Raw genomic sequence first — 13239 nt, 5'->3', positions numbered from 1 at the left:
TCTGAGTCATCTCCAGCCAATATAGTTTGTTTGTTTGTTTCATTTAATAATCTTAACACTATTTTGGATTTAACTCAAGGCCTTATTTATGCAAGGGAAGTACTCTACCATTAAGCTACATCCCTAGACATTATATCTTTTTGTATTTAAAAGTAAAGAGGAGAGATTAGGTTTAACAACTATTTTATAAATGTGTTTTGAACAAGTATGGAACTTGCCATGGTTTATCAGCAGACATAGGCTTTAAACAGGGAAATGGCAGATAGTTTTAGATTTGGAGAGAAGTGGAAAGTATATAAAATTTTCTTATTCAGTTGATAACTTAATATTACTAAAATCAAACTAATCTTTTGGCAATATGTTTGAAAATACTTCTAATGCTTGCCTTAGGAGATTTGTCCATATGACCAGGTAAATAGAAAAAAAAATAAAGATCATGAGGATGGAATATGGTCATATATGGAGCAAAAATGGCATTTGCTTTCTCCTAAAACATCCTTTTCAACAATAGGACATCACAGTTTGCTTCTGATGTACTTTGTGGACAAGGCACTTCAGGCTTGGTTTGCCTGAAGTTACAAATGACATGTTACAAATGACAATAATTTGCTTACTGCTCACAAAATCTATATACATTCTACTGTCAGATAAGTTATTATATGCAACTGAAAATATCCTCTTTTTTATATATACCTAAGATACTGGGCAAGTTCAGCCTGAAAGCAGAGATAAGATTCCATATGACTGCTAGTGAAAATGTGACGTGATGACATGGAGTTACCGACGACTTCTATCAGCCTGACACTGTACAGGAAATCGGGATTCCTCACTTCAGAACTGACATTTGTCCCCCAGATTTAGGCCAGCCAAGGGCAAATAAATGTGGGGCACTAAGGATCTATCCTTTCCAGGTTAATCAATTTAAATATGAGGTAAGACAGCTACTCAATGCCAACAAAATGTAAATCAAAAGGAAAAAAATTACTGGGATAAAAGCACTTAAAAGGAGCTTGAACCCTGGCACACATACAAAACTGCATTTGCAGTACTAGAAAGAGCAGACTCCCAGCCTCTGCAAAGCTCTCAGGCAATCTCAGGTACAGCAGCTAATTGAGGGAGACACTAGTCTCACGATTTGTACTCAGTAGTGATGTTCCTAGGTGCATCTAAATAGTGCCCATTAGATAGTGTATTTGTAACAAGAGGCAAATCCTGAGGTCCGAGATGTTGAAAAGACCAATTTCATGTTGTTTTAGTGGAACTGAGAGTTGTGCAATGACCTGGTGGCAGAGCTGTGAATTGATTTTTAGATCCCATTAGAGTCCCTTTTAAGCAGCTCAGCAATTCTCGAGATTGCTTTCAGTGGCCAAGGATGCACAATTGAATTAGAAGGGCAGATTGAAAAATAAAAATAAAATTAAAATGGAAAGTAGTCATTCTATGTGACTTGGTTTCTGATTATTTGGAATGTTATTATTTTCTGCCTAAAATGTCCAGTTATCAAGGTAGGTTGAGGTAGTTTTCTAGCTCTTGTAACTCAAAAGCATTCGAAATTATAAAAGTATAATCACAAATGATGCAAATACAAGACCACTAGAATTAAAGTTGAAGGTTTATGGCATTCATTCTATGAGGCAATGACTAAGGAATTTATCCTTCACATGAGTAGATATTTCTCTAAGTACATTGATCCTATTTGAAAAAGTTTAAAAATTCCTCACTAGAATATTGAATTTTAATACAATGTAATACCTTTTTAAGCATAACAGTGTTTTACCACATTCATTGACCTTAAGACAGAGATAAGGTCAATCTAAATCTTCATAACAGAAAGATAAGTATGGCTATTTACTGTTATTTAGTAATTTGGATGTTATATAAAATTCAGTATTGTCTGCTTTTTAGACTCCTACTTTTTGGGTTTCTTTCAACTATGAACTGTAGAACTTCATTTTCAAAATATTAGAAAGCAACACTTTATGCTGAAATTTTTTTGATGTTTTGGAAAGCTCATCAATATTTGTATATTAAGTAGTCAATGTGTATTACAACACTCCCTGATCATTGCACCTTTATATTCTATTAAGAGACTCTATGGAGTAATCACTGCCATGGAATTTTACCCAATTAACATGGACTGTCAATTTCTCAGCACTAAGCAGTTAATGATGCTTTCAGGAATGATCTGATAATCTAACTGGTGGTCCACTAACCTAAAATGTAATGTTTGAAATGATGCAGACTTGAATATTAATAAACACATGGCATAGCATCCCACCAATGGTGTATTGTAGTGTTAATACCATACAAAAAGGTCATATGTTGCAATAGTGAGGAAAACACATTTCTTACTGTGTGAAGATCAGTCACTTCTTGAATCCCTTCTGAGTTTCCATTTTTTCCCAAAGGAAAGATAAAGAAATGTTTACATCTCAGGGTTCTGAACATCAAATGTTTTACTGTTGATAAAAGTCATTCACTATATCAAGTCTGGTAGACACTGATACTATTAACTAAAACAGTCATCTTAGAAAGTCCTTGTAACCAGGGGGAAACTGAAGAAGTTAACTAGGAAGTCGTTAGAAACAATGTTCCTTAAATGTTTCCAATACACAGATATGCAACAAAGGTTAAAGATAGCATGTCAGTAAGTTTCACTTAAAAGTTCCTATTTATAGTGATATTTATTCATTTTATAGGTTTTTGCTGTTTTAGGGAGCTTTTTGAATAGGATGAGTTTGCACTGTGTTCATAGTGAGTCTTATATAGCATGCTTTTCTACGGATTTCCAAGTTTGGAATACTTATTTTTTTGTAATTCCAGGATAGGAGTTCCCAATATATTCGTATGTAATACCTTAGTGTTCTTGAATAACATGCATGCTCTTTATTCATACACCATGGAGTAAATATTGACTTTATAGAAGCTACAAAAGGTTTGCCTTTTTATCACAAGACAAGTTGAAGGCCATCTTACCTCTAGAAAGTATGAGCTCTCACCGTTGCAGCTATTCTTCACTAATTTATTAAATTCAAAGGATGTTTTAACTTCCTGTTTTCCTTTGAGAATCTCACAGTTGGCCCAGTGTCTCTCACCTGGTCGCAGTTTAGCTTTTTCAGTTGGTATTAGACCTTTGCCATGGTCTCAAAACGGATGTTTGGATTGCTCCCTTCCTCCCCTAATTTATGCCCCAGAAATATATTTCTGTTTGAATAATGGGAGTAGTATCACTCTCTTGGTAAAACCCCTGAAAGCTCTCAATTTGTTTTTCTCAACTCAACCTTTAATGTAATTTCCAGCTTCCGTACTTGAAATGTTCCATGGATCCTGTGCTATTCCCCCTTTCCCTGTTGACTGACGGTCATTCCTGCCACTGTCCTTTGAGCCATTGCTCACACTGCCTACACTGCCTCCTACAAGTATTCATATGCCATTCAGTTTTCAGATTCCAGTTTGAAGATGCCAGCCCTTGCTTACTCCAGCTGCGTCCTTGTCCACACTTGTCACCTGGTCCAAACTAGATTTGAAATACAAATATAGGAAAATTAAATTTGACTCCCTATCATAAAACAGGATCAGTCATTTCAGTTCCTCCTGCATTCTGTAAGTCATGTGTTCATGATGCAGGTTTTGAGTACAGACAGAAACCAAAACCATTGCCTAGTGTGCTGGATTCAGGTGCGTTAAAATTACTCTAAGAATTTTAGCTTTCTCATTGGGAAAACATAATTAACTAGAGTATCAATTTCATCAAATTTTGCGATGAATCAGTAGATAAAACAGACAGCAAGCAATACATAGATTGGTTGATAAACCTTACTTTGGAGGAATATAATTATTATTTTAATTATAATTTAATTTTAATTAAGCTGTAGCTCTTGTATTATGAATATTAATTAAGTTCTCCCCCCTCCCCCCCAAAAAATCCCTGCTTGCATAAGAGCATCTGCATGTAAATTCTGGAAACCTACCCTCAGTTGTTTCTGATTGGTAAATAAAGATACCAATAGCCAATAGCTGGGTAGGAAAGACAGAGGCCGGATAGGATTTCCTTGGCTTGGGTCTGGGAGGAAGAGGAAGGGACAGATCCACCATGCCAGGAGAGTGTGGGGAAGAAGAGAGACACCATGCCTGAGAAGGAGGTATTCCATGACATTCCATGTCATGGAGGTGGAAAAGCAGGGCCCAGAAAGCTGTCCAACAGTATCCAGGGCAGCCAAGATAAAACATAGAATTATTAAATAATAACATGGCATTAACTACTCAGAGGCTAGGCAGTGGCCAAGCTATTGTGCTGCTTAAGACATCTTAAAATATAAAGGCTGTGCATGTGTCTTTCATTTGGGAACCTAGATCATTGGGGCAGGTAGCAACCCCACATTGAAATAATTAATATTAATTAGTTCTACATTAACCCATATTGAAGTTAGATTTTTATGTGTCTGTAGGGTCTGTATATTTTTAATCTTCCTCATTCCTCTTAGTATCTTACCTAGAAGATATTCTCCATATTTTTATCTAGCTACAAATTGCTACTCATTCATTGTTATTCATCCTTTGTTATTCAGCCAGGAGGGAAGCTTATATATGAATAGATCTACCCTCAATTACTTTCTACTATTCTCCCAAATCTAAGAAATAAAAGCTCCATGCCAGGGATCTACTTTGCTTATCATGGTCATCTTTGCACTGTTCTCATTAGCACAGCCTGTCTCCCCAGTCTCGGCTGGACCTTCCTGCCCAGCTCTCCTGTACTCAACTGCTAATGTGGGCATAATAGTTGTCAGTGATTGAGTTTTCTGCCCTTAGCATACTTTGTAGACTGGGCTATAGCTGCCAGCCACATTGGGTCACCAGGTACTCCAAATCAGACTAGTCTAAACTGAGCTTAGTAAACATGAAGCTCAAGCAGAAGGAAGACCAAAGTGTGGATGCTTCGGTCATTCTTAGAAGAAAACCAGGGAAGGGGATAACACTTGAAATATAAATTAAAAAATATCCAATTAAAATCAAAGAAAATTATAAATGTTATAAATGAATAATACGTATAAACAATATTTTGAATACTTTTATGTAATTAAAATATTATTAAAATTAATTCCATCTGCTTATTTTTACTCTCCTTGTGCATTTTAGGAGAAAAACCACTATGTCATCTTTTCCCAGACCAGCATAGCATCTAACTGCATTCAAAGTACATCCTTACAGGCTGCAGGTAAGTGCAGCTCTCATGGTTCACCAAAGAAGCTTCTCTTTGCAGTAAATGGCAACAATCAACTCGTCAAAATGCTGACAACAACTTATAATGGCATGTCTATCCCCAAAGGCATCTACAAGACAGCGTATTCACCAAGGCTCAGGGCGTGCAATGCAAATGGGACTGAAAGACTGTAAAAGTCAAACAGCCAGGAAGCCTGTGTAAGATACTGTCTCCTAGCAAGGAGAGACGCTAAACTCCTGATAGAGAAACTAGAAAATTGCCTAAACAAGTCTTGAACAATGACAATACCTGGAAAAGTAATTTTATTATTTATTTATTTATTTTTCTTTGGGTTGGTCAGGGAGTTTAGAGGTCTGGTGCAAAGGAGTCGGGGATGGAGATATCCTCATGGAGACAGGGGCAGAGGTTGGGGGAAGATATTGGATGTGATACAGTCAGAGGATAGAAAAGTAACATTTATTCACCTGATATAACTGTCATGTCACACACTTACTGCTTAGTAAGCTCACCTAATCTAGTTCTTTCTGATCTCTGGCTGGCTGCTTCAGCATAGCTATTCTGGGTCAAACTCCTCTCCAAGCTGACTGATTCAATCTCCCTTCTCTCATCTTCTCAATGAATTGGTCTACTTGAAAAAAAAAAAACTGTCTCTGAATTTCATGAACAACTGTGCTGACTGCAGGAATGGACTGGAACTAAATGGAACTGCAGGAACTCAACTGAAATCAATATCATTCAACTGAACTACACTGAAGTCAACTCAACTGAACTCGCAGCATTGCCTGAACCCAAGTGAACTGTACTCCCTCAATTAGACTTCCCTTTCAAACGTGGCTTCTTCCTTCTATAAACTAACTGTGCTTTCATTGTTTGTGAGATGGGAATGGGTGGGTAGGGAAGTGGGGGGGGGAGATATGGGGGACTTTTGGGATAGCATTGGAAATGTAATTGAGGAAAATACGTTTTATATATATATATATAAGGTATGCGCTAAGGATGTGTTTATACTCCAGCTAGAACATGCTTTAATCCAGGAAATGTCTGCATTCCTGTTGGATCACATAGATCTAGAAGGTCTTTAGATGTGTCCTCTTGCCAGAAAAGCCATGCTGATGCTGGACTAAAATTCTGTTACAAATACCAATACACATGCTAATTTAGAAAATAGAGATCTCAATTGGTCCCACTCTTAGACAACCGAAACATCTAGGAAACTAAGGACTGTTGAAAGAGGGGGGATTGGGTCTTTCCCTCCCAGAAATGCATTTCTAATTGGTTATCTAAATCCAAGCAGTCATCCCTGAAATATATACGTATAGACACATACAGACACATACCTCATATACACACATTAACAATCAAAGACAAAAAGGTCATGAATTTGAAAAGGATTGGGGAAGAAAATGGAAGGAAGGAAATGATATAATCATATTTTAATTACAAGTTAAAAATTAAAATTGCATATATGCCTTAGAATATATTTCTACTGGACATGATTTAGAAAACTAATATAAGTATAGAGGGAACAGCATACACTAGAGAATCTCAGAACATGGGTGCTAGTGCAATTTCTATCAGCCAATAAATTTGAGTTATTGAAGTCAACTCATATAACTTATTTTAAATTAGTAATCCAGGGCTCAGTCAGATTGCTACGTGGATAAAAAGGATATGATGCCCAATGATGCAAACCCAATGACCTAAGCTCAATCTCTAGAATCCAGAAATAGTTATCATGCGAATTCCACATGTAGGCTGTGGCACACACACACACACACACACACAGACACAAGACCTATTATGTTAGTAAAGATGCTAATGTAGGCCATAAGTGTTTATGCTTTTGAAAGGAAACTTCTTTATGTATCGTAAAGATTATTCTTTTCCCATCTGTATAACTCCAGATACTGTTTCATCATGAAATGTATTGGTTAGTGTCCTCCAAATGAATGTGGGTGAAGAGCTAATACTATTTTCCTTACAAGAACAAAACGAAACAAGCAAACACTACAAACTATCTTTCTAGAATGCTGTAGAGATTAACTCCCAATGTATATTTTCTAATAGTTGGTAAGTTTGTAAATATATAAATATAATTTTCCTGCTTAAAATTAAACAACAGTTAATTTAAAAATTGGAAAACAATTAAACAACAGCCAAATGAGAAAACGAATACATTGAACATATTGGCACTAGCAAAACTATGTGGCAAGATACTAACATACTCTAGGTAAAGCAAAAGCCTTTTGCAATGGCTATTTGAGCCCCACATAACAATCCTACACTCTCCAGTGCCAAAGAGGGTTTACTTCTTTCATCATTTTTGTTTTTGTCTTCTTTTCGGTTTTTTTTTTTTTTAATTCTGCTTAATCCCAGGAGTATAGTCTGACTTGACTTGGCCTTCTTTGTGGAAAACAACATGTATATCATGAGTGTGATTGTGGTGATTTGAATCACAATGGCTCCTACCAGCTAATATTTTTAAATGTTTGGTCATCATGAATGGTGTAGACTTGTTGGAAGGAGTGTGTCCCAGCGAGTGGGTTTTGAGGTTCTTGGTCTTTCTGCTGCCTGCCTGCAGATCTGGGTGTAGGACTCTCAGTTTCTTCTCCAGCACCATGTCTGTCTATGTTCTGCCATGCTCTCTGACAATAACAAACCATACCTCTAGAACTCTACGCAGGGCCCCATTAAGTGCTTTACTTTATAAGCTGCTGTGTTCCTGATGTTTCTTCACAGCAATAAAACATGGCTTAAGGCAACAAGTCAGCCTTTGCCTCTCACTAGCCTGGCAAACACAGAAGTAGATGCTCACAGTCATCTATTGGATGGATCACAGGGCCCCCTAATGAAGGAGCTAGAGAAAGTAACCAAGAAGATAAAGGGGTCGGCAACCCTATAGGAGGAACAACAATATGAACTAACCAGTAACCACCCCCCCCCACCCACCCAGAGCTGTGTCTCTAGTTGCATATGTAGCAGAAGATGGCCTAGTCGGCCATCAATGGAAGGAGAGGCCCTTGGTCTTGTGAAGATCATATGCCCCAGTACAGGGGAATTCCAGGGCCATGAAGCAGGAGTGGGTGGGTTGGGGAGCAGGGAAGGGGAAGGGTATAGGGGACTTTCAGGATAGCATTTGAAATGTAAATGAAGAAAATATCTAATAAAAAAAAGAAAGAAAAAAAAAGAAACATGGAAAAGTGGTACAAAAACAATTTACCATTAGTTTACTCATGCTTATTAGAAATAGATCTGTGCTTCAATAGACCAGACATAACAGTAAATAAGAAAGACAACAGAAACAGAAAAGATTAGAAATCAATTCACCGACAGAGCCCTACCTGATACCCAAATAACATCTATGCCACAGACTTGCATATAAAACAAATTCTCCTTCATAACAAAAGGAAAAACCAGACAATTTTAGTTCCTGGAGAAATACAATGGCTGTCATTGGAAAAGTGACCTGAGAGATAGCCATTAAGCCTCATTGCTTTTCTTAATGTCTCCTTGGTTCTATCATAAATTGAGGCCATGACATTATGAGAGTATTTATAGAGTTAATACTATCCAGCAGACATCTGGGTCCACCTTTCTTTAGGATTCCTGCCAGTACATAGAAGAGACCCATTTGGAATTTGAGACTATATCCAGAGACTTCTTCGAAAGGCTATACTCCTTCTAAATTATACATTTTTTTTATTAACAGATGAAAATTTGAAGGGGAAATACCATATACTATAAGCCATTTGGGAATAGCCAGCCTCTAGAGGATGACTCACAATTTGAATGGCAGAGATCCTGGAACTACAGCTCCAAGCTAATCTGTGCTCTTGTCTGACTCACTCCTTCTGTGAACTCTGCAGGCGTTTTATGACAAATGTACACATGTGTATCAGGCATGTGACCTTGTTGGCAGTTATCTGCTGTGTCAAGGGCTATTGGCAGATGCCCAAGAATTGATTGACACATATCTTACAGAACTGGAGTTAATTAATATGTCTACCAATTCCCAAATGTACCACAGGAAACAGAAGATCTGTTTAATACAGCAATCAATGACATACTGTGTGTGGTCAAAGGCATTTACTAGACAGGAAAACTAGAGTTTTGGAAGACACTATTCAAGAGTGAATATATAGGTATCAAAATGCTAGAAAAGAAAAGACTATTTTTATAACCACAAGACTAAACTTTGTGGTATTTTAGATATTGATTTATCATTAGAAATAGCAAGTGATATTTTTTCCCATAAGATTCAAAACTATTAAATGATGACTAGGCCCTTGCATTTTTTTTAAAGTAGTGTTTTACTTCTGTGGCATTCTTCACAAAGATGTTTAGTCCATATTCAGTTTTCTAATATAGAAGTGTCTACAAGCTTGGAAACTAGGAATAAAGCAATAGGTATTTTTAGGGACGTTTATTGAAAAACAGAAGTCAACTTTGGCAGTGTTGCTTGCTAACAGTCCTCACAAATGTTAAAAGTGAAGATTATTCTTTTCATAAAATATAATTATTTGTAGCCTAAAAAACACTGAATAAAATTGTTCCATTTTTTCATTATTTTATTAGAGGACATCTATCAGGAAAACATGTATGTAATTCCTAGCTTAAAATTTATGAGGAAAAATTATATAACTAAAGAAAAAGAGGCTATGAATTTGAAAGAGAACTGAGGGTTTGGGTGGGAGACATGGGTTTGGAGAGAGGAAGGAGAAGAGACAGAGATGTAATTATAGTGTAATCTTAGAAAACATAAATGTTATTTTAAAGACACTTTTGATGATGGTATTTTCAAACTCCATGTGTGTGTGAATATTAATTCAACATTCCCAGCCTCTTTCCTGGTGCCTCTTTTATTTTTTTCCTTTTCTAGGCTTTCCATTAGTGTCATTTTTTTCTAACAGTATAAAGTGCACATTGTCTCTTTTTCTCAACTTCATAAACAGCAAAATTGGTTAAAGCCAAGGGTAGCATTTTAAGTAATAGTATAGATCAATTTAAAGCAGATTGTCTCAGAAGGCAGCTTAAGCATTGAAAATTAAATTTGATGTAGTCTAGACAAGCTCTCCTGATAATATCTTTTCCAGAATTTCCTAGATTGCCTGTCTAGACTGCTCCAAATTCCCCAGGTCATTGCATAACCATCCTCTCTCTGACCTCCTACTCTGGAATGGTATTTTATAATTTATAGTTTTCATGCAAATCAAAATCACCGGGCTTCTTAATTTGGACCTGTTCGAAACTCTGAGTTTCTTGGGAAAAAATACTTGTACCTCAGTATGTCATCTCAAAGCTCACGTAGGAAGCTAGGTTTATTTACCATTTCAGTGGAGGGGAGCCTGAGCAATGGCCTGTAGCCCTTCACTCCCCACAAGCCCACCCTAAGAGCAGCAAAGCTTAGTTTACTTGAAAGATAGCACGGATTAACAACAGGAAGCTCAATTATAGGAGGGCAGCGGGGCCATCTTCATAGGAAAAAGTGGTAAAAATCCATGCAGATGCATAGAATTTTAGCATAAATAGATACCAAAGTAATGGAAGTCTCAGCTTTTAGAGATAGGAGATTTAAGATGAGTACAGAGATGCCCTATAAGGGAAGTCTAGTGACATTATTTATAATCACAGATGAGGAGACAAGTAAATATCAGGTAAGGTGGCAATAATGAATGAGACAAACTGCCAAGGCTTTCAACCTGAGACACATTTATAATTTCAATTATTAGCTGTTCGTTTTTTAGCAAGGATGACCTATCAGATCTCAAACATGTTCATTCCAATCTTACATTAAGCACAGATACAGGGAACGAAGCCCGTGGCTCTACATGGAGTAACTAAGGTTAAGTAAACGGAGATGCAGGAAGTAAATCCTGAGACTGGAAGAATGCCATGCTTTCACATTGAGACTGGAAGGTTGAAGTTTGTGTAGCACTAAATGTTAGGAGTGTGGGAGGCAATTTGAGGTAATGATTTAGGATAACTCTCATTTAACATATGTGAATCCCTAGGCAAGGATGATTTTATTGTTTTACAAGTTATAAGCAGAGACTATGAGATGTTAAATAATTTTCCCATATGCACCTAGAGACATGAGCTTCGGGGATACTGGTTAGTTCATATTGTTGTTCCACCTATAGGGTTGCAGACCTCTTTAGCTCCTTGAGTACTTTCTCTAGCTCCTCCATTGGGGGTCCTGTGATCCATCCAATAGCTGACTGTGAGCATCCACTTCTGTGTTTGCCAGGCACCGGCAAAGCCTCACAAGAGACAGCTATATCAGGGTTCTTTCAGCAAAATCTTGCTGACGTATGCAATGGTGTCAGCGTTTGGAGGCTGATTATGGGATGGATTCCCAGGTGTGGCAGTCTCTAGATGGTCCATCCTTTAGTCTCAGCTCCAAACTTTGTCTCTGAAGATGACCTAGTGGGCCATCATTGGGAAGAGAGGCCCCTTGGTCTTGCAAACTTTATATGCCTCAGTACAGGGGAATGCCAGGGCCAAGAAGTGGGAGTGGGTGGGTAGGGGAGTGGGGGTGGGGAGGGTATGGGGGACTTTTGGGATAGCATTTGAAATGTAAGTGAAAAAAAACGCCTAATTTTTTTTTTAAAGGGGGAAAAAAGACAAGAAATACAAATAATTAAAGTTAAAAAAAAATCCCAGGGCTTCAAAAGCTGATGCTTTGTGGCTCAAGATCTGAAGCCTATTGTGACACCACCATGTATATTTTTCTGTGCCTCTGGGGAAGGAGATTCCTGGGAGTGCTACTGCATCCTCGTGTGCTGCCCATCAGGACCATTATGAATCCGGGTACAAAATGTGCACCACAGTGGGTCCAGCTTTTATTGAAGTCGGCAGTTTTACATTTGGGCTGGTAGCACATGGGTAGTTATTTAATTGGAAGTGACTACAACCACCATCTCTAGTCTCTCCGGGGTCCTGCAAAGGAACTAATTCCTATTTTCCTCAGAGTGAAACGGAAACTTAAAGAGGACTCATGTCCTAAAAAGTCCCATCATGATGAAACATCTTGTCCACACTAAAAAGTATTTCACACACACTTGTGAGGATGAGGAGAAGGAAGACTATAAGGGCGGGTGGGCAGGCACAAGCGTGTAACTTTCATATATGGATGAGTCCTCAGGGGTCTCATCAGGGAAGCAACAGCAGAAACCACACCACCAAGTAAGTGGCTAGAGCATTGGAAACAGAACCTATAGTGCACTGTCCCGTATAAGGAAGATAAAGAATGAAATGTTTGGCTTTCTTGTCTTTGGAATCAACACAACACATTGCTATCTCACAGGGCACCTTAAGAAAATGCAGCACTAGCCTGGAGCTGAGGATCTAAGTGGCTGACATGTAAATTCAGTCTTATCTTTAGGATTCCAGAAAGATTCTGTGACCAAACTCTTGATTTGTTGAGCGTTTCTGAATTCCAATTTGGAAGTAAGTTCTGTAACAGATCACTCGCTCAGCATGTGAACTCTCTTGTTCTGAAGACGCAGTGCCAGAGCTAACAACAGTGTTTGTAACTGAGGCGGCTGAGATGTCCAGCTCAATACACTGCTTTCAATAGGAGCAATGCCTCCTCATTTTAAATCTGATTTAAATTTACTCAACTACAATTCTCTCACCAAAGTTTCTCTCAACAACATCTTTCAGTAGAGCAAAATATATTTCATTCTTTTCCATGCTAGTAGTATAATAATCAGAAATATAAAGGTAAAACCTAACAAAGCAAGAACTAGAATGTGGGGTTCCCGTCTTGGAACCCATTTATAGAGCGTATCCATCTTAATTCTCTAACAGAAGATACCAGCAAAAATAAAACAAAACAAACAAGCAAACACAACAGATCAGTAGGAGGCGAGTTATGGCAGGGGAGCTACAGATAAGCAGATGACTGAGAACGGAGAACACCTGCAGCTTGCCTCCCTGGGTCTCACATGCAGAGAGGAGGACTCTGAAATCCAGGGTGAGAACAAATGTTCTCCTCCCTTCTCTTGTCCCACAGT

The 13239-nt window shown here is 37.9% G+C and overlaps 1 protein-coding gene across 7 annotated transcripts in view; it reads right to left on the bottom strand.

Annotated features, from left to right (window-relative positions):
• Sema3a (sema domain, immunoglobulin domain (Ig), short basic domain, secreted, (semaphorin) 3A) overlaps positions 1–13239 on the bottom strand; it is a 478664-nt gene that overhangs the window by 116548 nt on the left and 348877 nt on the right.

The sequence above is a fragment of the Mus musculus genome, chromosome 5 (genome assembly GCF_000001635.26).
Source record: "Mus musculus strain C57BL/6J chromosome 5, GRCm38.p6 C57BL/6J".
Classification (NCBI taxonomy): domain Eukaryota; kingdom Metazoa; phylum Chordata; class Mammalia; order Rodentia; family Muridae; genus Mus; species Mus musculus.
The sequence above is the reverse complement of the archived record's forward strand: the minus strand, read 5'-3'. Positions and strand labels throughout refer to the sequence as shown.